At 41.8% G+C, this 25,915-nt stretch overlaps 2 long non-coding RNA genes across 10 annotated transcripts in view; both read right to left on the bottom strand.

The window, feature by feature from the left end:
* LOC149970794 (uncharacterized) overlaps positions 1 to 25,915 on the bottom strand; it is a 106,970-nt gene that overhangs the window by 76,202 nt on the left and 4,853 nt on the right. For 5 of the 9 annotated variants that reach the window (XR_016492885.1, XR_016492884.1, XR_016492888.1 and 2 more), the window contains exon 1: positions 1,803 to 2,039. The exons of 1 other annotated variant lie outside the window; for it this stretch is intronic. This is a non-coding gene — a long non-coding RNA (uncharacterized LOC149970794). Of the gene's footprint in view, positions 1 to 1,802; positions 2,040 to 25,915 lie in introns of those variants that run through there. 3 more of the 9 variants (XR_016492883.1, XR_016492880.1, XR_016492881.1) reach the window with 3 other exon arrangements.
* Positions 14,758 to 20,209, bottom strand: LOC149970795 (uncharacterized). Its single transcript, XR_016492890.1, has 2 exons — positions 16,693 to 20,209; positions 14,758 to 16,173 (listed from the first exon to the last, which is right to left on the bottom strand). It is a non-coding gene; the product is annotated as an uncharacterized LOC149970795 (long non-coding RNA).

Below are 25,915 nucleotides of genomic sequence, written 5' to 3'. Positions count from 1 at the left end.
TTTAAATCCCCCCGTAATAAATGTCCACTTTCTGACCCTTTTTCCCCATTATATTGTATGACATTACCAAAGTGGGAACACATAATAAAGTCAGAGGTATCTGAACAAACTGCTACACTTTGAACATACAGTGCCTTGCGAAAGTATTCGGCCCCCTTGAACTTTGCGACCTTTTGCCACATTTCAGGCTTCAAACATAAAGATATAAAACTGTATTTTTTTGTGAAGAATCAACAACAAGTGGGACACAATCATGAAGTGGAACAACATTTATTGGATATTTCAAACTTTTTTAACAAATCAAAAACTGAAAAATTGGGCGTGCAAAATTATTCAGCCCCCTTAAGTTAATACTTTGTAGCGCCACCTTTTGCTGTGATTACAGCTGTAAGTAGCTTGGGGTATGTCTATCAGTTTTGCACATCGAGAGATTGACATTTTTTCCCATTCCTCCTTGCAAAACAGCTCGAGCTCAGTGAGGTTGGATGGAGAGCATTTGTGAACAGCAGTTTTCAGTTCTTTCCACAGATTCTCGATTGGATTCAGGTCTGGACTTTGACTTGGCCATTCTAACACCTGGATATGTTTCTTTTTGAACCATTCCATTGTAGATTTTTATTTATGTTTTGGATCATTGTCTTGTTGGAAGACAAATCTCCGTCCCAGTCTCAGGTCTTTTGCAGACTCCATCAGGTTTTCTTCCAGAATGGTCCTGTATTTGGCTCCATTCATCTTCCCATCAATTTTAACCATCTTCCCTGTCCCTGCTGAAGAAAAGCAGGTCCAAACCATGATGCTGCCACCACCATGTTTGACAGTGGGGATGGTGTGTTCAGCTGTGTTGCTTTTACGCCAAACATAACGTTTTGCATTGTTGCCAAAAAGTTCAATTTTGGTTTCATCTGACCAGAGCACCTTCTTCCACATGTTTGGTGTGTCTCCCAGGTGGCTTGTGGCAAACTTTAAATGACACTTTTTATGGATATCTTTAAGAAATGGCTTTCTTCTTGCCACTCTTCCATAAAGGCCAGATTTGTGCAATATACGACTGATTGTTGTCCTATGGACAGAGTCTCCCACCTCAGCTGTAGATCTCTGCAGTTCATCCAGAGTGATCATGGGCCTCTTGGCTGCATCTCTGATCAGTCTTCTCCTTGTATGAGCTGAAAGTTTAGAGGGACGGCCAGGTCTTGGTAGATTTGCAGTGGTCTGATACTCCTTCCATTTCAATATTATCGCTTGCACAGTGCTCCTTGGGATGTTTAAAGCTTGGGAAATCTTTTTGTATCCAAATCCAGCTTTAAACTTCTTCACAACAGTATCTCGGACCTGTCTGGTGTGTTCCTTGTTCTCCATGATGCTCTCTGCGCTTTTGACGGACCTCTGAGACTATCACAGTGCAGGTGCATTTATACGGAGACTTGATTACACACAGGTGGATTGTATTTATCCTCATTAGTCATTTAGGTCAACAATGGATCATTCAGAGATCCTCACTGAACTTCTGGAGAGAGTTTGCTGCACTGAAAGTAAAGGGGCTGAATAATTTTGCACGCCCAATTTTTCAGTTTTTAATTTGTTAAAAAAGTTTGAAATATACAATAAATGTCGTTCCACTTCATGATTGTGTCCTACTTGTTGTTGATTCTTCACAAAAAAATACAGATTTATATCTTTATGTTTGAAGCCTGAAATGTGGCACAAGGTCGCAAAGTTCAAGGGGGCCGAATACTTTCGCAAGGCACTGTATGTGATAAAAAAACTTTTAAATCATATTTCTGATGTTTGATGCCAAATCCTACCTGCCCTTTGTGGTGGAAATTACAATAACAAAGTCCCAGCAGTGTACCAGGTAGGGTGTTACTGGCAACCATTGCCTGTGTACTGTCTAAAAGAGTACCAGGGCACCACTGAGGTGCCATTGTTACTGCGTTGTGCTCCGTCATCCAGGGGCCTCAGTGACTCAAGACAAGGAATGTCTGGCTTCAGAACCTCACCTCCCCCGGTCTCCACTCCCTCCCCCTGGTCCCATGCCCTCTTGTAGCCGCCTTCCTCCAGACCTTCTGTACCCTCCCACCCTCCCGCCATGTCTGCTTTGATCACTTAAGGCAGTGTGGTTCAGTAGTCGCCAGTCATAACCCTTCCCAGTTCCACATGGCCAGCCTGCCCACTCATGTGGCCCTCCCACAGCAGGCCGCTGTTAACCATTTAAACAGGGACCCTTTTCCACCACCACCCTGTTGCCTAGTTACACACAGCTCTGTGATAATTTCACTGCCTGATCAAACTACGTCCGTTCAATTTGATAGGGGAATTCAAGTGGTAAGAGCCATGATACTGCCACCAACTGGCTCCCTCCCATTGGTTGATAAGGGTTCCCTGACCGTGATTTCATTGCAGAGGCTTTCCATTGTCTTGTCTGCAAGGAAAACATATGGGGAAAGGAGAAGTGTGCACTTCAATGAATGTTTCCCTCCGCTTGACAAAAGACCAACAGATAAAGAAATGGATGTTCCCACTCTCCAATTCATGCGTGGACAGAAGACACAGCAATAAAATGGACACATTGCTAAACTTGACATGGATAGAGTAATATACTACTCCCAGCTGAATGGTTGAGTTCTGAGAGCCCCGAGAGCTGTGAGATAGCCTGAGAGGAAACCACAGTAAGTGCCTGATCAGCACTCAAGGGTGATCTTCAAAGGCCATTTTGAAGCCCATCTGTCATTGGCTATGTCTGGGGTTAGCGCATGTCAAGAGAAAGGTCCCCACCAGACAAGGTCTTCAAAGCCGCCGTAACCTCCACAAGACAAAGGCAATTCTCAGGACAACGCTGCCTACTGTTTCCTCCTCTGGACAGAATAACACACACGGAAAGAAAAAAACAGGGGCTACATTTTCTACACATTTCCTGTCATGAGGACACTGAGGTTTCTGTGATGATCAATTCCACCGAGAGCTGGTTGGAGGAATGTTATTACATTATGGCCACTAGATAAACACATTAACAAGTCAATTGTATTTCTGCCACATCAATGCCTGTATGATATAATTGAATAGAAAACAACCAATTACATAAAACTTGTGGGAAGATTTTTATATGTATTTGAAATTTCACATTCCACTCACGACCATCTGAAATGAATCCAAAACAACCCAACTGATTTTCAAATGAAACCATGATAATTATCCACATGTAACACATGGCTAGAACCAAAAGAACCCTTCAATAATGAAAACCCATTCAAATGAACTGTAATCTAATTCTCTGAATGACCGGCATTTATAACTGTATTCCCTTTCACAAGGCGTTTAATGAACCATTTCACTTCCAACTGAGATATCTGTGACTCAGCAGTGGTCTAAGACTGTGGCGGCATGCAATAGATAGAGCACTGTGTGTCTTTACTCTGAAGTCTGCGTCATATCGTACTTAAAGGCCACATACAGGATGCACTTTTCTCTCCAAGCTGCCACCTCGGCTCTATGGAGCTCCACACCACCCAGAAAATGGCTGTCAGCCAGCCCTTTCGGTCGGAGGCCCTGTCAACTATAAAAGCTCTTTAGCATCAAGCTTGGCCCCCCTCAACCTTGAGTTAGTGCTGGTCACACAGAGGAACACAGAGCAGTGTGTCAGTCAGGGAAGACATGGCACCACCACATCACTGTCTGCCACGGCAGCCCCCCACCTCCCTGCTGCTACCCTTAGGGGTAGGGTAATCCTGGTGCTGAGGAGATGGACCAAGGCCGAAGACACAGCCAGCTGGGCTTGTTTTTATATTCTGGATTTGTTTGTTTATTGGACTATAATAGCTCAATTAAAGTGTGTCAACTGGACAGGACGGCAGGCCATGATCCTAGTTGCCTGTCTTGTCATGGGATTAGGAAACTGCTGAACTCTTATGAAGCAGACATTCAAGGATAATAAAAACCCTAAATTGATGGCAGCTATTGCTGGCACAAGATCTGAAGATGTAATACGCTCTCCTTGTATGTATTGAACAATCACTGGAGGCATGAATGGAATAAGTCAGTCACTTGCTGGACTTCAGAGTTTGAGTTGAATGAGTGGGGTGTATCCATAGTGACTATTATCTGCCGACAGAGATATTATATGACCTGCTAACAGACGCACCATCTTGGTAGTTTTGGAAGAGGCAACTCCTCTAATGAAAAGCCTGTGCTAACTTTAATGGCTGCAGAGTTGAATGGCTGTCAAAAGCTCAGGAGGCCTGGTTGAATAAGTGCCAAGCAGTACTCAGAGGAACTGGCAGATTCTGAAACTGCAAATGGAGGAGCAGCTCTGTGCCGTGTAATGGAGTGCCATGCTACTGGGAATAGCAAACCGTACTCATTTAGAGAGAATGGCATTCAACTGCCTGGTTGATGTTTGGAGGTTTCGGGCAGGCTAAGCCCCCAATGTCATGTTACCCATCCCGTACACACCCGGACGACAGCTATAACCCAGCACATTTTTTTAAAATAGAAAGTATTAATAGCCACTGGTTAATTCTGAATATCACTTAATGTGGATAGGGAGATTACGGTGCAAAAGGGAATTATAAGGTTCTGGTTGGAAATTATTCAAGAGGCACTTCCACAGCAAATTCTTTCCTCTGTTCACAGTAGTTTGGATGTGGGTTTTTTTCCAAGTTAGAAACGTCTCACTTTTTAAGTTACTCTTTATTTCGTTTTGCATGAGAATTATATGTAGTAGGGTGATCCTTTGATCCTTGGGCATAAGGTGTGTTGGGATTGTGATTTCCCTCACAAACTGGCTTTGGGGTAGGATGGATGATGGGGAGTTGACTTTGCTATGGAAACTAGATGGTTCATTAGAGGGTGGACTGGAGGCTTAAACAGCTGTCAGGCTTCAAACTTCTAACCATGGAAAAGAACTGCAACTATGGCCTGCAGATAAAATCAATTAAATGTTACACATTCCCAGAAATGTGACTTTCAAAAGAACATTCTAGAAATTGTTTCATCACTTCACAATTTTACCGATTGGATGAGTTTTTCTTCTGCTGTCCTATTCCTTCCCCCTTTGTATGGTTGGGGATGACCGGCATGAGAAAATAACGTGTTCCAAGATGCTTTTTAATGCCAACATGCATCAGTTTGAACAGGCACATAGCTGTAGGCAAAGACTCAAGCTAGAGAGATCTGTGCCAATTAAGCGTGTGAGCTTTTCGGAAAAAGCCTGTTAGATAAGAATATCTTCAACAGCATTCTGGCATATCAATACAATATTCTGTCCACATTTTCTTTCTAAGATAACACATTATATTCCATGTGTAAACCTTGGCATGTGCAGGTGTGATAAATATATTCAACATATTCAACAATGTATACAAATGTATAAAAAAAGGCACTGCACTTCTCACTCTTTTGAAGAATATTGTTGCAACCCTCTATCTGCTGTTACTACTATCACAACAAGCCAATGGAGATCAACAACTTGTTTTGTCAATACCTGGTGGCTCACTGGAGTTGTCCTTTTGATCGAACAGCATGTTCACTACATAAGAGCAAAGGCAACAAGAAAATTGACACAGTGAGTTTTCTCAAAGCCCCTGCACGGTAGTCTTTTAAGCCTTGTTTTGGATTTACTTGTATATCACAAGTGTGATACTGTCTTGACTCCCCATGTAAAACAAGCATGACTTGTTAATAGCACAAGGCACAACATGCACAAAGGGTTCACTTGATCCGTGTTTGATGTGACACTCGCCGTCACAGTTAATCGCCTGCTATCCACCAATGCCGGCTCGGTTCCCTTCCACCACACTTGTGAAAGCACAGTGCACAGAGTGTCACAGGCCACAGGAATGGGGCTGACACACAACACAGTCAGAAAAGACTGTCAGGGGCCAAAAGAGTAGGATCGACACTCAACACAGCAAGAAAATGTTGTGTATGAGTTGGGTTTTCCTCGGTCTAGTATCCTCGGTCACCACAGAAGATTAAGGGCACACAGCTGAGGCTCCTTTAGGCCACATTCATGTCAGACAATTATTCCATCATGCTCTTGATCCTACTCATGTAACTGCTACATAACTAGGGGTATCAATGACTTGGATATTAATCAGCTTTACAACTCAACTAGTCTAAAGATGGCCAGTTTTATTGCTTCTTTAATCAGTACAACAGTTTTCAGCTGTTCTATCATTATTACAAAATGGTTTTCTAATGATCAATTAGCCTTAGAAAATGATTAACTTGGATTAGCTAACACAACGTGCCATTGGAATGCAGGAGTGATGGTTGCTGATAATGGGCCTCTGTACGCCTATGTAGATATTTCATTAAAAAATCTGCCATTTCCAGCTACAATAGTCATTTACAACATTAACAATGTCTACACTGTATTTCTGATCAATTTTATGTTATTTTAATGGACAAAAAATGAGCTTTTCTTTCAAAAACAAGGACATTTCTAAGTGACCCCAAACTTTTGAACGGTATTGTATTTATACTCTGTGGTACAATTATTAACCCAATATTGACTGCAATGGTTCATGGTACAGGATTCGGATATGAAACACTTAAAAAGTTCTTTGTCATACTCCAGGGGAATGTTAACCTTTGGCTGTAGATATGATTTTGGGGTGTGCATTGAGCACTTCACTACCCCACAGGGGGAATGACTCCATATGGATAATATCCATTACCAAGCCACATGCAAGACCATTTATGTTAATGCAATCAACTTTTTTATCTTGGTAATATATTTAAACAGTTTCTTAATTAGACCTTGACCTTGAAGCGAAATTCACTTGGGGGAATTGTACAAATTTGAAATGAAACTGAGGGCAGAATGGTTACAGACTCTCACTCAGCAGAAACTGGCAATGCAGTTATCACAATACTTTGGCTGTGCAGATTCTGTTGCATTAAGCTGTCAAATTATTACTTTTGTTTTGAGATAAATCCCTTTTTTAATGTAAAATTTTTTTTTTCCTAAAATAATAAAAAGCACAGTTGTGTGCTGTGTACATTTAAAATTTAAAGATAGTAATTTCTGACATTTAAAACAGTATCACTGGCATGTTTTCAATGTATTCTATTAGTTAAGTGCTAAACAATTTAGGATAATGGGGAAACAAAAACAATCCTCTCTAACTATACCATCACTGTAGCACCAAATGGAGATTTCTCCCAAATGCATTGGGTATTTGTTATTGCATTACATATGTGAGCAGAAGTGTGTCTGCAATCCATCCTAAGTGCACAGCTGTTGACTTTTTAAATGGCTGATCTTAAATCTGATAGCCATTTGGTGAGAGCTACAGAAAGGGAGTGCCAGGGGCGACGGCAGGCAGGCAGGCAGCAGGGACAGGAGAATCTCAAGAGGGAGAGACCACTTACCAGGCCGGGAGGGAAAGGGGCTGGGGGAGAAGGGATGGAGGGGAAGACGGGGGCAGAGTGGGCGAGGCCGAGTTTGGAAGCCAGTCTGCTACCGCAATTTATTTGACCGTAGGTTCACTTTGAAACTCCACAGAGGATTATCTACAGACATGAATTGTGCGTTGGCTCTTGGCTGACCGACCCTGTTTAGCCATGTTATTACTGTGGTGAGAAGTTCACATACTGTGTTATATCAGGATAGGCTTGTACAGTAGTTTTAACATACAGTATCATTATTGAGTGTTGGGATATAAATAAATAAATGAATGAATGAACAGATAAACACAACATCCTTGATAACGTCATAAACGTATTGACTAGTCAAATCCGGATAGAGTAACAGTAATCTGATGCACAACACCATGCAATGCATAATTCAACAGAACCAATGTATCTGTATCACATCAGTGCTCATATGTCAGCAGATGTGAGTAAAAGGGATGAATATCTTTGTTCAAACCCAGACAATACCACTTTAAGTGGCGCCTCATCTCCCCAATGGTGGGTGAGACAATGTGGGTTGAAAAAATAGGTTGTTTTTGTCCCTGGGGGGGGGGGGGGGTGGTGTGTTGGTGGACCCCTGCACATGTAAAGTAGGACATCTATAATGCAACAGTAGTTTGGGTCTTAGTCGGAGGACCGGGAATGTTATTTTTCACTGACTTCCCTCTCTCCCATCTTTCATCATGGGAACTGTAAATACCAATGGATCTCCAGATGGAATGTTAAAATGTGAGGGTGATAGAGCTGTCTCTGTACATGTCTCCCAAATTGTAGAGTTCTCCACCCAGACGACATAAAACATGCACAATCTGTGTCTAATGGATGGACTTACATACAGTATGCTGTATGATCACGACAGGAGCATGGTTAGCCAGGGTGAAGTAAAGGTGGCTCTGTGGCTTCATGTTTTGTGCCATCCCATCCTATGGTCCTTTATTTGTTATGTTTATTTGAGAAGGGACAATGCACAACCAGATTGAGATAACAGTTTGAGATAATAAACAGCAAAATACATACAGTCAGGTCCAAAATGATCGGCAAAAAAGACTGTATAAAATAACAGATACTGAGCTGGGAACATCATATTATTTTATACAAATACAGTTTTGAAGAGAAAGATTTTATTTAACAAGTAATACAAAAATCTCTAAAAGTCAGGTCAAAATGATTGGAATCCCTGTTTCTAATACTTCAGCACCCTCCCCTTGCTAGGATAACGACACTGAGCCTTTTTTATAAAATGTTTTATGAGATTGGAATCCGTGATTGTAAATAATAAGTTGTTCTTAACTGACTTGCCTAGTTAAATAAAGGTTAAATAATAAATAAATAGGAGATCATATTAGTCCATTTCTCTATACAGAATTTTTCCAGATCCTTGATATCCTTCGTCTGCGCTTCTGGACTACCACAGGTTTTTAATGGGGTTCAAATCCAGAGACTGAGATGGCCATTGCAAAATGTTGATTTTGTGGTCAATTAATGAACTATTTCTTTGTGAATTTTGATGTGTAATTGGCATTTATTGTCTTGCTGGAACATCCCTTGCGGTCAGGTTTCAGCTTCCTGGCAGAGGCAACCAGGTTTTTGGCTGAAATATCCTGGAACTTGGTTAAGTTCATGATGTCATTGACCTTAACAAGCGCCCCAGGACAGAAGGTTTGAGGTTATTTTCTGCATATCATCAGTTTTTCGACAGGTGCATATCCAGGAAAGTACCTCATACCTACTGTAAAATATGGTGGTGGATCTTTGATGCTATGGGGATATTTATGGGGCTATATCCACTGGTGCTGGGCATCATGAACTTGACCAAGTAACAGTAAAATGTTAGTCAAAAACCAACATTTTGCAATGGCCAACTCAGTCTCCAGACTTGGTCCCCATTTGAAAACATGTGGTTTGAATTGAATCCAGCAAGACAACAACCCCAAACACACTTTAAACGAAACGGTTAATTGACCCACAAAACATTTTGCAACATCCAGCAAGACAATAACCCCAAGTACACTATAAAATAAATGGTTAATTGACCCCCAAAAAAATCTCTGGACTTGAACCTTTGGTTGAATTGAAGAGGAGAGTTTAAGTATAAAATATCATTTTCCCAGTTTTTTTAGAATATAGAATATAGCTGTCTTTTTTTCTCATCACTATCAAGGGTGACAATAATTTTGGACCTGACTGTATATGCAGTATATCTATTTAAAGTTCAAACAGTTGTGGCAAAATATATTGGCAAACTTTGCACTTCTCTTAAAGAATTCCTTATTTCTATTCAAATAAGTTAAAATTGGAAAAAACCTTTGGTCTCCAAACATTATTGGATATTCAACCTTGCAGAACCTTGTAGTTCTCAAGTCAAAAGATCAAAGCAAATGATCCCAATTGTAGTACGGTGACGCTTCCATTCAATTGCTCCTCTCTGTTGCACACAACAAGGTTCCAAGGGGATTTATGGCTGATTTCACATGAAATCGTCAACCATGTTACAGTCAAACCTGTTACTTTATTTGGCACTTAAAAGGCACTTACTCTAGTCATTCATTTTTTTAACCCCTTGAGATGGGAAAACATGTTTTTTTTCATGTGCTTTTTATGACAGAATGTTAAAATGGTTCAAACTGGCATCTTCACCTCTAGCGACTCCCAAACCTGCATGCGGGAGCGTAATCATCGCCTGAAACTAATTAGCATAACGCAGCGGACATAAATATCCCTAGAAATTATTCCTATTCATGAAAATCACAAATGAAATATATTCAGACACAGCTTAGCCTTTTGTTAATCACCCTGTCATCTCAGATTTTCAAAATATGCTTTATAGCCAACGCTAGACAAGCATTTGTGTAAGTTTATAATAGCCTAGCATAGCATTATGCCTTGCTACTAGCAAGCAACCTTGTCACGGAAATCAGAAAAGCAATCAAATTAAATTGTTTACCTGTGATGAACTTCGGATGTTTTCACTCACGAGACTCCCAGGTAGATAGCCAAAGTTCATTTTTTCCCCAAATAGTATTTTTGTAGGTGAAACAGCTCCGTTTGTTCTTCACGTTTGGCTGAGAAATCGCCCGGAAATTGCAGTCACCACCATGCCGATTTTTTTTCCAAATTAGCTCCATAATATCGACAGAAACATGGCAAACGTTGTTTAGAATCCATCCTCTAGGTGTTTTTCTAATATCTATTCGATAATATATCGGTCGGGACAATTCTGTACTTTACGCGAGAATCTCTCTCGGAGCCACCATGTGACCACTTACGCAATGTGCCCCCATACGGCTATTCTTCAACAGAAATGCGTAAAACTACGTCACAATGCTGTAGACCACTTGGGGAATACGTAGAAAGCGTAAGCTCGTTGATGGTACATTCACAGCCATATAGGGAGTCATTGGAACGCAGCACTTTCAAAACCTGGGGCACTTCCGGATTGGATTTTTCTCAGGCTTTCGCTTGCAACATCAGTTCTGTTATACTCACAGACAATATTTTTACAGTTTTGGAAACGTTAGAGTGTTTTCTATCGAAAGCTCAATTATATGCATATTCTAGCATCTTTTCCTGACAAAATATCCTGTTTAAAACGGGAACGTTTTTTTCCCCAAAACTGCCCCTAGAGTTCCAATTAAATAGTACACGCAAATCACCAGTCTCAACATCAACAGTGAAGAGGCGACTCCGGGATGCTGGCCTTCTAGGCAGAGTTGCAAAAAAAAAGAAGCCATATCTCAGACTGGCCAATAAAAAGAAAAGATTAAGATGGGCAAAAGAACACCAACACTTGACAGAGGAACTCTGCCTAGAAGGCCAGCATCCCAGAGTCTCCTCTTCACTGTTGATGTTGAGTGTTTTGCGGGTACTATTTAATGAAGCTGCCAGTTGAGGACTTGTGAAGCGTCTGTTTCTCAAACTAGACACTCTAATGTACTTGTCCTCTTGCTCAGTTGTGCACCGGGGCCTCCCACTCCTCTTTCTATTGTGGTTAGAGACAGTTTACGCTGTTCTGTGAAGTGAGAAGTACACAGTATTGTACGAGATCTTCAGTTTCTTGGCAATTTCTCGTATGGAATAGCCTTCATCTCTCAGAACAAGAATAGACTGACGAGTTTCAGAAGAAAGTACATTTTTTCTGGACATTTTGAGCCTGTAATCGAACCCACAAATGCTGTTGCTCCAGATACTCAACTCGTCTACAGAAGGCCAGTTTTATTGCTTCTTTAATCAGTACAACAGTTTTCAGCTGTGCCAACATAATTGCAAAAGGGTTTTCTAATGATCAATTAGCCTTTTAAAATTATAAACTTGGATTAGCTAACACAACGTACCATTGGAACACAGGAGTAATGTTTGCTGATAATGGGCCTGTGTACGCCTACGTAGAAATGCCATAAAAAAATCTGCCGTTTCCAGCTGCCAATAGTCATTTACAACATTAACAATGTCTACACTGCATTTCTGATCAATTTTATGTTATTTTAATGGACAAAAATGTACTTTAATTTAAAAAACAAGGGCATTACTAAGTGACCCCACACTTTTGAACGGTAGTGTATATATAATATTGCTGTTTAATATCTCAAACTAGACATAAAACATGATTAATTGAACTCAATCATATCTACCTTCAATAGGCTGTAATAGATTACTATGTTGGTCTCAAAATGGTTCATTTTTGTGTGGCAGTAAGGAGCTCACCTCATACACCACCCTTGAGTAGCCCCTTGAATGCTATTTTGCATCAGCAGGACACCCACCAACACATTGGCAATCACAGTAAACAGATGAGGAGTGATTGTGTGAATTTGAAGCTGAGGGTGATGGATACAGAAAGAGCCACAACACCATAGTCTTTCCTACCGGCTGCTTCTCCTTTTCACATAAGGAGAGGATGAGGGTCCGAATTCTCCGGAACTCTCTTCCCAATAGCTAAAGCTTCGAAGCGCACAGTCTCTGCTTTACTCATTTGGCTGCCCAGAGAACAGGCTATTTGGGTGATGAATGGAGAATGGTGCTCTTTTAAAATAAAGTTAGATCAAAGCTGTATCAATGTCTGCAAGATCACATAATGATACTGTTCTACATAACAGAACCAAATGTAATAACATAGTATAACATTACTGTAAGACAAAAAAGTCAAAAGGCAAAATATGTGCTTTGATTGAAACAAAACACAAGTATACTACATTTTGTTAACAACACCTGCTATAAAATTCACTCACTGTACATAATTCAAAACAACACCGTTCTTCCAAACAACACTGTACATAATTCAAAACAACACCGTTCTTCCAAACAACACTGTACACAACTCAAGACGATCAAAATGCATATTCACATGAAACTGATTGAGATCAAATGGTTGCATGCAGATTCTGCATGGACATTTCACTGGTAAAACATATCATTATCATTCATGACTGACAGTGAGAAATGTGAAGTGAGAGTGACCACAAAAATGTGTGCGTAAAGTAGAGGTAAATGAACACATGAGCATATGGATCTTTAGCTCTGGGTAATAGGGTTCCAAGGGGGTGCGACTGAGGCAGAACCTGGCGGTTACCTTCGGATCCGCAGCCTTTCAGATAACTGTCTCGGCCACTATTAAACTCTGATTCTGTTTCCCGGGCCAGCATCTGGACACTGAATATGAGCTGAATAGGAAGGCAGACAGAGAGAGACACACACAGAGACTCAGAAAGAGACCCCAACAGAGACAGAGAGAGATGCCACTGACTACTGTAAATTGTGCCCTTGAAGGAAACACATTCATTTAGGAGAAATCATGACAATATAATGGAACCTATTCATACCCAGAGGTCGTTATCTTCAAAGGACTAAATACAAGCTTTCCCTTGCACAATATTGTTCTGTATTTTCTCTGTGAAATTACAAAAATATGATTGACCAATAAATGACCACTCAAAGGAGGACAAAAACTTCAGTTGTCTCATGGTCCAGAATGTAAAAAAAAGACATGTTTTCATCTCTTACACTTTCTGATGTCTTGTAAAGCAGTGTTTTGATCATGTAGAAGGCAAGCACAGACAATTTCATTAACCTACAATTTTCATTAACCTATAATTTTTTTCTTAGACAGTAAAATGTTTAATTCATGCAAATAGATGCAAATAGAACTAAATGAACATGTTTACAATGGTTATTCTAGGTAGCTTTGTTCACAATATATAAATATTTATTTATGCAGCAGTGTTAAATCTCAGTTATGTACATGATTTTCCCATTACAGTTTTTAAGCAACCTAAAATCACAGTATTCATTAAGCAACACAAAAAAACAACGTCATGCCACTCTATGTCTGATCTTTTGGCAAAATGTGTTTATACAGTATAAATCTTTATATTCTCCTTAGACTTGCAGTTGAATTTTCATCTTCAAGCTTCTAAATCCTTATACCCCACAGATGTCAATCAGATTTGGAGACATTTCTCTCCATCTTGACAATCTTCTATTGTTTCTCCTCAAACAATTGAACCAATTCAGTGTGATGATTTCAATCCCAATCAACACCGGGTTGATTGCTTGTGCCTTTCTAAAGTTTGAATGGGCCCTATTCCCATCAGGACTCATTAATAATTAATTGGTTGACGCTCAACGCTACCATCATATCTAAGCCAATATGACACCGATGTCGAAGAATATTCGCAAATCAACTTGATTGGAGGTACACAACACACTCCCCCGCCTCTCGTAGTCATCCGTCCGACCGTTATCAAGATCCACTATACCGGATTTTTGACAGGGTAGTTAATATTAAGGTTGTCAGACAATTGTTTGCCCAAATCTAGATCAAATTCCAGACGTCGGATTAAAACGAGGCTACAGCGTCCATAAGGTGACCATTAGACATAGATCAATTTGGACTGTAAAAGGTTGTAGGTGCAACTGTTTTTATTAAATTCACAATTTATCGCTCTCACGTGCAAATTCCTGCCGAATATGAACCAACAATGTGCTACCTTTTTATAACATTTCTGACAATGCTAACATCTTTTCAGCCGAATCTCAAAGTTCTAAAACCGGGTGCAACTCGGCTGCTGCGCAACAGTAGCAGCTAGCTAGTCGACGGCTAGCAGCTGTAGCTAGCTAGCTAGCTAGCTAGATAACACATGTTGGATGAGAAGCAAAAGGAAGGTAGCTAGCTAGCAAAAGTAAAAAGTAGTAGGGGTGTGGGTTACACATGAAGAATCCAGGTAAAACAACAACATCATAATGCTCATTGCTTGCTTACACCGACCTGTGTGCAGTCAAAAAGAAAATGCCATGCTTGCTAAATTGGTTAGCTATGTGATCAAATTAAACTGTTTTCAACACATCAACCGTATTTTAGATTTTTTATTTTTACCAAACAAGAGAAATAAATGTTCAATCAGTACTCCAGCTGGCCCACGTGGAGCTGACAAACGACTTACGCTTATTCATATGCACACAGTACAACGCACACAATCAGTAGCACTTATGTATGTTCTGTTCCAAATCTGTGAGTACTCACATCTGTTTTTGTATTCATACTGACATTTATACATGTGGGAATGTGTGCTGTTTTATTGGAGTTGGACAGCTGTGTACACAATTACTAAGAACATTTGTAGCTAAAGGATTTTAAGCACGTATTCAATAGTCAGATTTGTAAATATGTATTCTTAAAAGTGTTTTGTACTTGTTTAATGACTTTGTTTCTCAGCAGTTTGTCATTTGTCACAGTTTTTATATCAGGAGTTACCAAAAGTGTTATTGATGAGCCACAGGGTTATGCAGGCTTTTTTTGTTCAAGCCTAGTGCTACCACATCTGATTCTACTACTCAGCTGTTCATCAAGACCTCAGCTGTTCATCAAGACCTTGAACAGTAGAATCAGGTGTGGTAGAGCTGGGCTTGAACAAGAATGCCTGCATAACCCTGTAGCTCTTCAAGAGCAATTGTGGCCATCCCAGAGTTGAATGTACAAAGTTTACTATATCTGATTAAGATAAGTATGATTGTAAATTGTATATTTTGTAATAACTCACTCTTATTTACAGGTAATGTAGTACTAACATTTGTCATCATGTCTGTGTGGTGGTCTGTCTGGCTGTGCAAATTACAAACAAGTGCGAAAATGAGATTTACCAGAGATTTACCCCGATGCTGCCAGTGGTTTGCGGCTGTCAAGAATGATGCTTACAGTGATCAAAGGTTATCAAAGGGATTTTCAGGCTGAACGGATGGGGAATCCATTTAGACATTAGCTGAGAAGTGATGCGATACCATAATTATCTCCCCTTCACAACAAAAGGGAAGATTCTCGATTAGAAGTAACGTTGGCTGGACTAGGTAAATTAGCTACGCTAGCTAACGTTACAGTTCTGTATTGAACTCTGAAAGCCATCAGCTAAATCATATAGCTAGCTATATTTTGGATACACACTGTCAATCAATTTCCGCGACCGTGAGACCCATGAGGCGATGTACAATTGACCCAGTATCGTCTGGTTTAGGGGAAGGTTTGGCCGGACGGGCTGTCCTTGTCCTTGTCCCATTCCGCTCTAGCGACTCCTGTGGCGGGCCAGACGCATGCACGCTGAGACGGTCGCCTGTTGTACTTGTTTCTTCTGACACATTTGGGCGGCCGGCTTCTGTATTAAGCAAGCAGTGTGTCAAGAAGCAGTGCGGCTTGGCAGGGTTGTGTTTCAGAGGACGCTTGGCTCTTGACCTTTGCCTCTCCCGAATCCGTGCAGGAGTTGCAACGATATGTAACTACCAATTGGGGAGAAAATAGGGTAAAAAGAAAAATACATATAAATAAAAAATACATAGAATTGTCGATATAGCTAACTCACTCTTGATGTGTTGGTAGTAATGATGAACGTTTGTTGGTTCTCAACTGGCTAGCAATCTTGCTGCCAATTTAGTGAAGCTAACTAGCGAACAGCAAGCTGACACTATTGAAATGTCCATGTTAGGTGTGCTAAACTAGCCAGTCTAATAGAGATCAATACATACTGTAAAGGTACATAATCTGATTCCACCAGCATGTTTTTCCAACCTTTACTGTAGCTCCGCACAAGGTGATGGTAAGTTGTCAAAAATATGTAGAAGCTGACAGCTAAGATAGATACATTTACAGTAAGCATGGCATAAACATGAATTGGGTAGTGTTTGTGTTATGGGGTTATAGGTTAGCTATAGTGACAGGTGGTTAGATGTAGCCTGAGGAAACACAGAGCACCTTCAAGACCATATAATCAATTTAGTCTACCACTTTTTTCTTTTTACCTTTTCTCTTTGTGAAAATCAAGATATCTGGAGTCCTTCCACATGGAGCAAAGTCCTTCCTCATGGAGCAAAACAAGATTGTGGGACAAAAAGCAAGCAAGAGACACTGAAAGGTATAAAATCAAGACTACAACAGTAATGACAACCACCTCATTCTTCTCTCTGCTGATTCTAAAAACACAATACCAAGACAAGTTTCCAAAAATCCCCTGCTGCTTTTGACTAGAATGATCTGTTGAAGTCAATGGGCTGGGGGGAGTTTACAGATAGGTCTTTGAGATGAGGAAGGGGGTTTTGGTTGTGCTTAGAGACAGTAAATGTCTTGTTCTTTATGAGAACGATTGTGAAGAAGGTGCCATTTCTCTTTCATTTCCATACACAACAATTACGTACAGTGTAAAATCTGCCCTCCAAGACTTTTCATAAGTTCTGCAGCCCCTCACCCCAGCCAATTCACTTTCCTCTCAAAAGCAGCACCCAATGTCCCTCATTGTCCCTAAACAATACACTAGTCTGTCTCTAAACACTTAGGTCCCAACAGGTTGACACCTTTACCAACAAAGGCGTGTTGCCCTACGTCCCTTCCACAAAAAGTGTAAAATGGTAACACAACAACCGTGTTGTCACGCCTACTCCTGCTCTTCCCCCCTTGGCCTCCAGGCTCCACAGCATTGCACACTCCTGCCACCATCATTACGCACACCTGCCTTCTCCCGTCACGCGCATCAGCGATTATTGGACTCACCTCTGTCATTACCTCCCGTATATCTCCCGTATATCTGTCTGTTCCCCCACTCTGTTCCCCGCTTCAACATTGATTGTCATATAGCCCTGTAATACCCGTGTGCTGACGTTGTTCCTGTCTTGTTCCATGTCTGTTCAGATTAAATGTTTGACTCTCCGTACCTGCTTCTCTACTCCAGCATTGCTCCTCACAGAATGCTGAAGCAACCAAACTAAGCATCGGGGAGTGATGGCTTTCCAGTTGGTGGAGACGTCGGGTCTGGGAGCTGCCATCGATGCAACCAGGGGTGCCTAAGCCAACTCATCAAGCTGGCTCGAGAGGTTTCTTGCCCCGGGTTGGCTCGGAAGAGGCCCATCCCACGTCAGGACTCAGCTGGCTCGCCAGGCTCTCCCGCCTCTGCCAGTTAGTCAGGATTTCACGCCCAGCTGGCTTGTCCAGCGCCTCTGCCTCGGCTGGCCAGTCAGGCTCGCCCAGGTGGGATGCCGGATGGCACCCCTAGAGGCGGGGGTACTGTCACAGCTGCTCCCGCTGTTCCCTCCTGGTGCTCGAGGGTGCCAGACTCCCCAGCATTACGTACACCTGCCACCATCATTACGCACACCTGCCTTCCCCCATCACGCGCATCAGCTATTATTAGACTCACCTGGACTCAATCACCTCTGTCATTACCTCACCTATATCTGTCTGTTCCCCCGCTCTGTTCCCCGACTCAGCATTGATTGTCATGTGTCCTTGTGTGCTGACCCTGTTCCTGTCTTGTTCCAATGTTTGACTCCCCGTACCTGCTTCTCTACTCCAGCAAATCTTCTGCAAATGGTCCAAACAGTTGGTGGTTAAGGTCGGCGAAGCCTACATCAGCTGTCTTATCAAGCTGGCAATACACCACAGATAGGACAAGATTATTCGCCACAAGCATTCTGCTTTCACAGCCCACCATGCCAAACACCATTGCCAGTGTACCAAAGCTGAATAAAGGACCTTGGATATTTTCGATAAATCCTCTACATTTGTCTGCCTATATGGATTCACAGAATATATTTATACAAGCTGTACAGGGCTCTGTAGCATCAGACATATGTAAGACATTCAGATATATCCAGATAATGTTTATTTGTCAAAATCTAAAATACAGGGGAGTATACAATATGTAATGATAACTCAAAAAGAGAGCTGGGTATTCAACAATAATGTTATATAGTAAAAGTAACATACAAAAAATACAGTACAGCGTAGTACAGTTCAGTGTTTCTCAGGTGAAGGAAAGTATAGAGAATTGTAGCTACAAATTGTTACAAAAGATAATGTGATTTCACCAAATATTGTTGGTGCCCATTACTGGGAGTTACAGGAAAGGTACTGTTTGGTGTTGCACAGAAAATGTTCAACCAACCTTACCTGGGTGATGCGGTCTTCATCCTCGATTCATGGAAAAAGGAGTCTCAAAATGTTTGTGTCCAGTTGCATGGGGTCCATTGGAAAATGCTTTGTTATTATTATTAGTTTTAATTCTCCATTAAGTAATCCAACAGTGTACGTCGCCATCTTATCTATTTCAATTCTTCTCTCATTGATCGAGACAGGTGAGTATCCCCAAAGTATTGCATGGCATGATGACAGATACCTATCTCGATCAAGGAGAGAAGACTTGAAAAAGACAAGATGGTGGCACACACATTGTTGGATTACTTCATGGAGCAAAAAAAGTATTTATTTTAATAACCAAGCGTTTTCTAAAATGACCCTCTGCAACTGGACATTTTGAGAGACTCCTGTATCCATGAATCGAGGACAAAGTCAGCAGCCAAGCTAACATACTGACCACGCTGCTCTCATTGCGTGCGCAAGCATTGCAAAATAAATGTACACATGCATGTTATTCAATCATTGCACCCACACTGCTTGTGCGCGTCTCCGTTATCAGGCGCTGAAATAGAACTTGGTTCTATTTGTGACACTTGATACGCTGCAAGTCCCACCTCTCCCATCTCCTCATTGGTTTTTAGGAGCATATACCCACGTGCCATCTCTTCATAGATTTTTAGGAGCATATAGCCACATGGGTGATTGAAAGATTAACTGAGGCCCACACTCCAGTCCAGTTGGTAGTGGTAATGCACCTTAAAGTTGGTTGCCATATAAAGCCCAAAGAAGAGGAAGCCTGAATAAGGAGATATTACTAGAAACAAACTTTTACCCTTTTATCTGTGGATTAATTATCTGTGTAGAGGACCTTGTGCATTTCAGGTAAAATAACAACCAATGTTAATATCCGAGGACACATTTGCTAGATACAGTGAGCTAGCTAGCTAAATTGCCATAAGTGTTTAATGCTTAATGACCTGTCCCCAAATTAATATAGTTAGTTCAGAGTTTGTTTTGATATTTCAACCCACGTGTCTTGATAACGTCTGGTGTTGGGAACAAAATCAACATGCGCAATGGCACACCCGGATGAGTGGTCTGGTCAGCATGTTATGTTGGTTGAAAATTCTGTGCTACACCAAACAGTACCTATCCTGTAACTCCCAATAATGGATACCAAAAATCTTTGGATAAATCACATTATCTGTAGCTAAGAGACCTGGTGATCAGCAGATGATGGGAGAGGTGGACATGATGAAATTGTAATTCATAAGAAACTTACAGTAAGTTCAGGGAACACTGTGGGAGGAGTGTTGTCATGATCAAACTGCCATTCAGATCCTCTTGAGTCATCTGCTGCTTGAAATCCAGCATAATGTTCAATCCATCGAGAGGTATACAGTCATACTCCATTGCACAGATTAAACGACATTTGAACTGTGGCAGCATAACACTATTAGGGTAGACTAGTTGAACATGCATAAATGTGCATAGGCACAGAGATTACATTTAAAACAATATCTAGCCTAATATAAAGAAATATGGCATAACCCTCAACCTTTGCACAGCAACCAGACTGTACAATGTACCTAGGTAGGTAGGTAGGAACAGTGCCTTGCAAAGGTATTCATCAACCTTGGCATTTTCCCTATTTTGTTGCATTACAACCTGTAATTTAAATGGATTTTTATTTGAATTTCATGTAAAGGACATACGCAAAATAGTCCAAATTGGTGAAGTGAAAAGAACATTTTTCTAAAAATGTAAACAAATTTTAAATGGAAAAGTGGTGCGTGCGTATGTATTCCCCCCTTTGCTATGAAGTCCCTAAATAAGATCTGGTGCAACCAATTACCTTCAGAAGTCACATAATTAGTTAGATTACACACATGTGGATTTATTTAAGTGTCACATGATCTGTCACATGATCTCAGTATATATACCTGTTCTAAAAGGCCCCAGAGTCTGCAACACCACTAAGCAAACTGCACCACTAAGCAAGCGGCACCATGAAGACCAAGGAGCTCTCCAAACAGGTGAGGGACAAAGTTGTGAAGTACAGATCAGTGGGACTTTGAACGTCCCACGGAGCACCATTAAATCCATTATTAAAAAATGGAAATAATATGGCACCACAACAAACATGCCAAGAAAGGGCCACCCACCAAAATTCACAGACCAGGCAAGGAGGGCATTAATCAGAGAGGCAACAAAGAGACCAAAGATAACCCTGAAGGAGCTGCAAAGCTCCATAGCAGAGATTGCAGTATCTGTCCATAGGACCACTTTAAGCCATACACTCCATACAGCTGGGCTTTATGGAAGAGTGGCCAGAAAAAATCCATTGCTTAAAGAAAAAAATAAGCGAACAGGTTTGGTGTTTGCCGAAAGGCAAAATAGGAACACTTATTACATTTACATAAGTATTCAGACCCTTTACACAGTACTTTGTTGAAACACCTTTGGCAGCGATTACAGCCTTGAGTCTTCTTGGGTATCACGCTACAAGCTTGACACACCTGTATTTGAGGAGTTTCTCACATTCTTCTCTGCAGATACTCTCCAACTCTGTCTGGTTGGATGGGGAGCGGCGCTGCACAACTCTCCAGAGATGTTCGATCGAGTTCAAGTCCGGGCTCTGGCTGGGCCACTCAAGGACATTGAGACGTGTCCTGAAGTCACTCCTGCGTTATCTTGGCTGTGTGTTTAGGGTCATTGTCCTGTTGTAAGGTGGACTCTCGCCCCAGTCTGAGGTTCTGAATGGTCTGGAGCAGGTTTTCATCAAGGATCTCAATGTACTTTGCTCCGTTCATCTTTCCCTCGATCCTGACTAGTCTCCCGGTCCCAGCTGCTGGAAAACATCCCCACAGCATGATGCTTCCATCATCATAATTCACTGTAATGATGGTGCCAGGTTTCCTGGGGACGTGACGCTTGGCATTCAGGACAAATAATTCAATCTTTGTTTCATCAGACCAGAGAATCTTGTTTCTCATGGTCGAGAGTCCTTTAGGTGCCTTTTGGCAAACTCCAAGCGGGCTGTCATGTGCCACTCTTCCATAAAGGCCTGATTGGTGGAGGTGCTGCAGAGATGGTTGTCCTTCTGGAAGGTTCTCCCATCTCCACACAGGCACTCTGCAGCTCTGTCAGAGTGACCATCGGGTTCTTGGTCACCTCCGTGACCAGGGCCCTTCTCCGCCGATTGCTCAGTTATGCCAGGCGGCCAGCTCTTCCCCATATCTGTCCCTCGACACAATCCTGTCTCGCAGCTTTACAGACAATTTCTTCAACCTCACAGCTTGGTTTTTGATCTTACATGCACTGTCATCTGAACCTTAAATAGACAGGTGCTTCACAGAGTTCAAGTAACAGACACATCTCAACATCAATTGTTCAGAGGAGACTGCTGAATCAGGCCTTCATGGTCAAATTGCTGCAAAGAAACCCCTACTAATGGACACCAATAATAAGAAGAGACTTGCTTGGTCCAAGAAACATGAACAATGGACATTAGACCGGTGGAAATCTGTCCTTTGATCTATTGAGTCCAAATTTGAGATTTTTGGTTTCAACCACCGTTTCAACCACCGACGCAGATTAGGTGAACGGATGATCTCCGCATGTGTGGTTCCCACTGTGAAGCATGGAGGAGGTGAGATGGTGTTGGGGTGCTTTGATGGTGACACTGTCTGTGATTTATTTAGAATTCAAGGCACACCTAACCAGCATCGCTACCACAGCATTCTGAAGCGATACGCCATCCCATCTGGTTTGCACTTAGTGGGACTATCATTTGTTTTTCAACAGAAGAATGACACAACACACCGCCAGGCTGTGTAAGGGCTATTTGATCAAGAAGGGGAGTGATGAAGTGCTGAATCAGATGACCTGGCTTCACAATCACCTAACCTCAACCCCAATTGAGATGGTTTGAGATGAGTTGGACCACAGAGTGAACGAAAAGCAGCAATCAAGTGCTCAGCATATGTGGGAACTACTTCAAGACTGTTTGGAAAAGCATTCCAGGTGAAGCTGGTTGAGAGAATGCCAAGAGTGTGCAAAGCTGTCATCAAGGCAAAGGGTGGCTACTTTGAAGTTTGAATTTTTGATGTCATCACTATTCTTCTACAATTATGAAAATAGTGAAAATTAAAGAAACCCTGGAATGAGTAGGTGTGTCCAAACTTTTGACTGGTACTATATATCCTCCTGAGACCCAGGCACCGCGTGTTAACTGTCCTGTTGCGTAACAATCATATTTTGTAACAGTGAGTGCATTCTGTCAGTTTTCAATGACATGTATTGCTAAAATAAAGGTTTCAGGAAATGCAAGCAGGCATCACATTACTAGAAGACAAACAACTCACTCAGTCAAGCCTGATGGTGTTGCGTGCTTTCATATAATATAAACTAAAGCCTGAAAATGTAGTAGAATGGGGTAATGTCTTAGTGTGGAGAGGGAAGAATGCAGTACAGTACAGGACCTTGAATGCAGTACAAATCCCATTATTGTGGGATCACCTCCTCTAACATGCTGACCAGACTGCTCGCTCACGTGAGCATCGCGCGCATGTTGATTTTGTCCACCCACACCAGACACGATCAGGACATGCAGGCTGACATATCAAAACTGAACCAATGATATTACATTGGGGGCGGGATGATGTTGTTAGCGCCTTTTCTTGCCTGAATTTGTTTCTGATTCTTCTGATTTGGTAAGATGGCTAAGTACATGATTGCATATTGTACAATAGTGATATCATTGCCAATAGTGATTGCCAATAGTGATAGTATTTCCAGGATAGGAGTATAATTTAATAAATGCAAATTGTAGTTTCATACATCTCGGGCACTCTCCTATCACAGCGTCCCATATGCCATACATGATGACAGGCTGAGTACTTTAATTAGCCAGTCTCTTTAACCCTACAACCAAATCACTCTGGTATGCGATATAAACAATGCATTTACTGAATTAAAGCTCATGAAATAAGAAACTGTAATATTATACTCATCCGAACAAGTACAAAATAAACAATACTTTGTATGCTTTTCTAAACCGCATGGATTAACAGATGCCACCTGCTAAGATAGAAGTTGGTCGCCTTTGTATTATTGAAGCGCAGACAGGGAAGGAGGTTATGGGTGCATCCCATAAAAGGGGGCATGGGCAATACTACCACATTGTCCATGAGCTGCTCTTGGACCATGCCTGACATCACTGATACATCCGGATGAGTGCAGAAGAGAGAGTCTGCTGTCTTTCATTGGCCCAGACCTCACCAAGCAGACGACCAACTACAGGACCCCAATAGAGCCAAAGCAAAGACTAGCTGTCACTTGAAGGTAAGTTATTGGAAAGAAACTCCAGCACACTGGCGATCATGATGCTCCATGGATGTAGGCCTATGTTCCATTACATTTAGGGAGCAGCAAGATCACCAGGTGCTATAGTGTCTTTTCATTATACTCAAGGTAAGTAAGACAAACTGTTCTTTGTTTAGTATTTTATTTATAATTATTCAAGGTGACATTAGCAGTCACAACAAGGCATGGTGCACCTGTTGTAGGTGAGATGAACAGCCACAGCATGGCATGTAAACAAAAAAATGGCATATCCCTCCCAATTACAATATTCACTGAATAGCAAAAAAAAAATACAAGGTGCAATGCAAATATAACTGCAACAACAAAGAAGTGCAAATAGTGCATACATTTTCCCTTTTTAAAACTCTCAAACAGAACATGGGATGTGCCTTTTTAGGAGGGGATTATCAATGTGACTGGGATTCTTGGTCCCAGCTTTCTTAAGAAAATGTACTGAAGCTGTCATCCCAGCTATGTGTTGGAGACCTAAGTTCTGGTGAGTATTGATCCCTGGGCTCATCATACATTATTTATTTATTTATTTTACCTTTATTTAACTAGGCAAGTCAGTTAAGAACAAATTCTTATTTTCAATGACGGCCTAGGAACAGTGGGTTAACTGCCTGTTCAGGGGCAGAACGACAGATTTGTACCTTGTCAGCTTGGGGGTTTGAACTTGCAAAATTGCGGTTACTAGTCCAACGCTCTAGGCTACCCTGCCGCCCCACATGATTGGCTGCAGTCCACCTTTTCCCCGCAGAGTATTTGCAGGCTGTGGTGGTGGCAGTGGTGTTGCCTGCTGGTCATCCTAGTTATGTGTTGGAGAACCTAGATCCTGGTGAGTAGGACTATTGATGCCTTGGCTGGCTGTACATCATAGGCTGCAGTCCAACTCTTCCATGCTGAGCATCAAAGAGCCATTGTGGTGGTGGTGGCAGAGGTGTTGCATGCTGGTCATCCCAGTTTACAATCAATGATAGTAGTTGCACTTTCAGACATCCCTTGTTTCTTCCTGACACAAGGCTGTGCACAAATACCTCATCCACATCATCATCATGTATTTGTATGAACATAAGATTCAACAACTGAGACAAAAACTGAACAAGTTCCACAGACATGTGACTAACAAATGGAATAATGTGTCCCTGAACAAAGGGGGAATCAGAATCAAAAGTAACAGTGCATCTCCTCTTCATGGACTGCTCCAGATTTGCCAGTTTTTGCTGTGAGATGTTACCCCACTCTTCCACCAAGGCACCTGCAAGTCCCCGGACATTTCTGGGGGAATGGCCCTAGCCCTCACCCTCCGATCCAACAGGTCCCAGATGTGCTCAATGGGATTGAGATCCGGGCTCTTCGCTGGCCATGGCAGAACACTGCCATTCCTGTCTTGCAGGAAATCACACACAGAACGAGCAGTATGGCTGGGCCTGCAGAATGGGTACCACGAGGTAGGAGGATTTCTTCCCTGTAACGCACATCTTTGAGATTGCCTGCAAAGAAAACAAGCTCAGTCCGATGATGCTGTGACAAACCGCCCCAGACCATGACGGGCCCTCCAGCTCCAAATCGATCCCGCTCCAGAGTCTAGGCTTCAGTGTAACGCTCATTCCTTCGACGATAAACGCGAATCCGACCATCACCCCTGGTGAGACAAAACCCTCAACTTGTCAGTGAAGAGCACTTTTTGCCAGTCCTGTCTGTTCCAGCGACAGTGGGTTTGTGCCCACCAACGTTGTTGCCAGTGAA

Source organism: Oncorhynchus mykiss, chromosome 28, assembly GCF_057628025.1.
Source record: "Oncorhynchus mykiss isolate SJ-2025 chromosome 28, ASM5762802v1, whole genome shotgun sequence".
Lineage (NCBI taxonomy): Eukaryota > Metazoa > Chordata > Actinopteri > Salmoniformes > Salmonidae > Oncorhynchus > Oncorhynchus mykiss.
The sequence above is the reverse complement of the archived record's forward strand: the minus strand, read 5'-3'. Positions and strand labels throughout refer to the sequence as shown.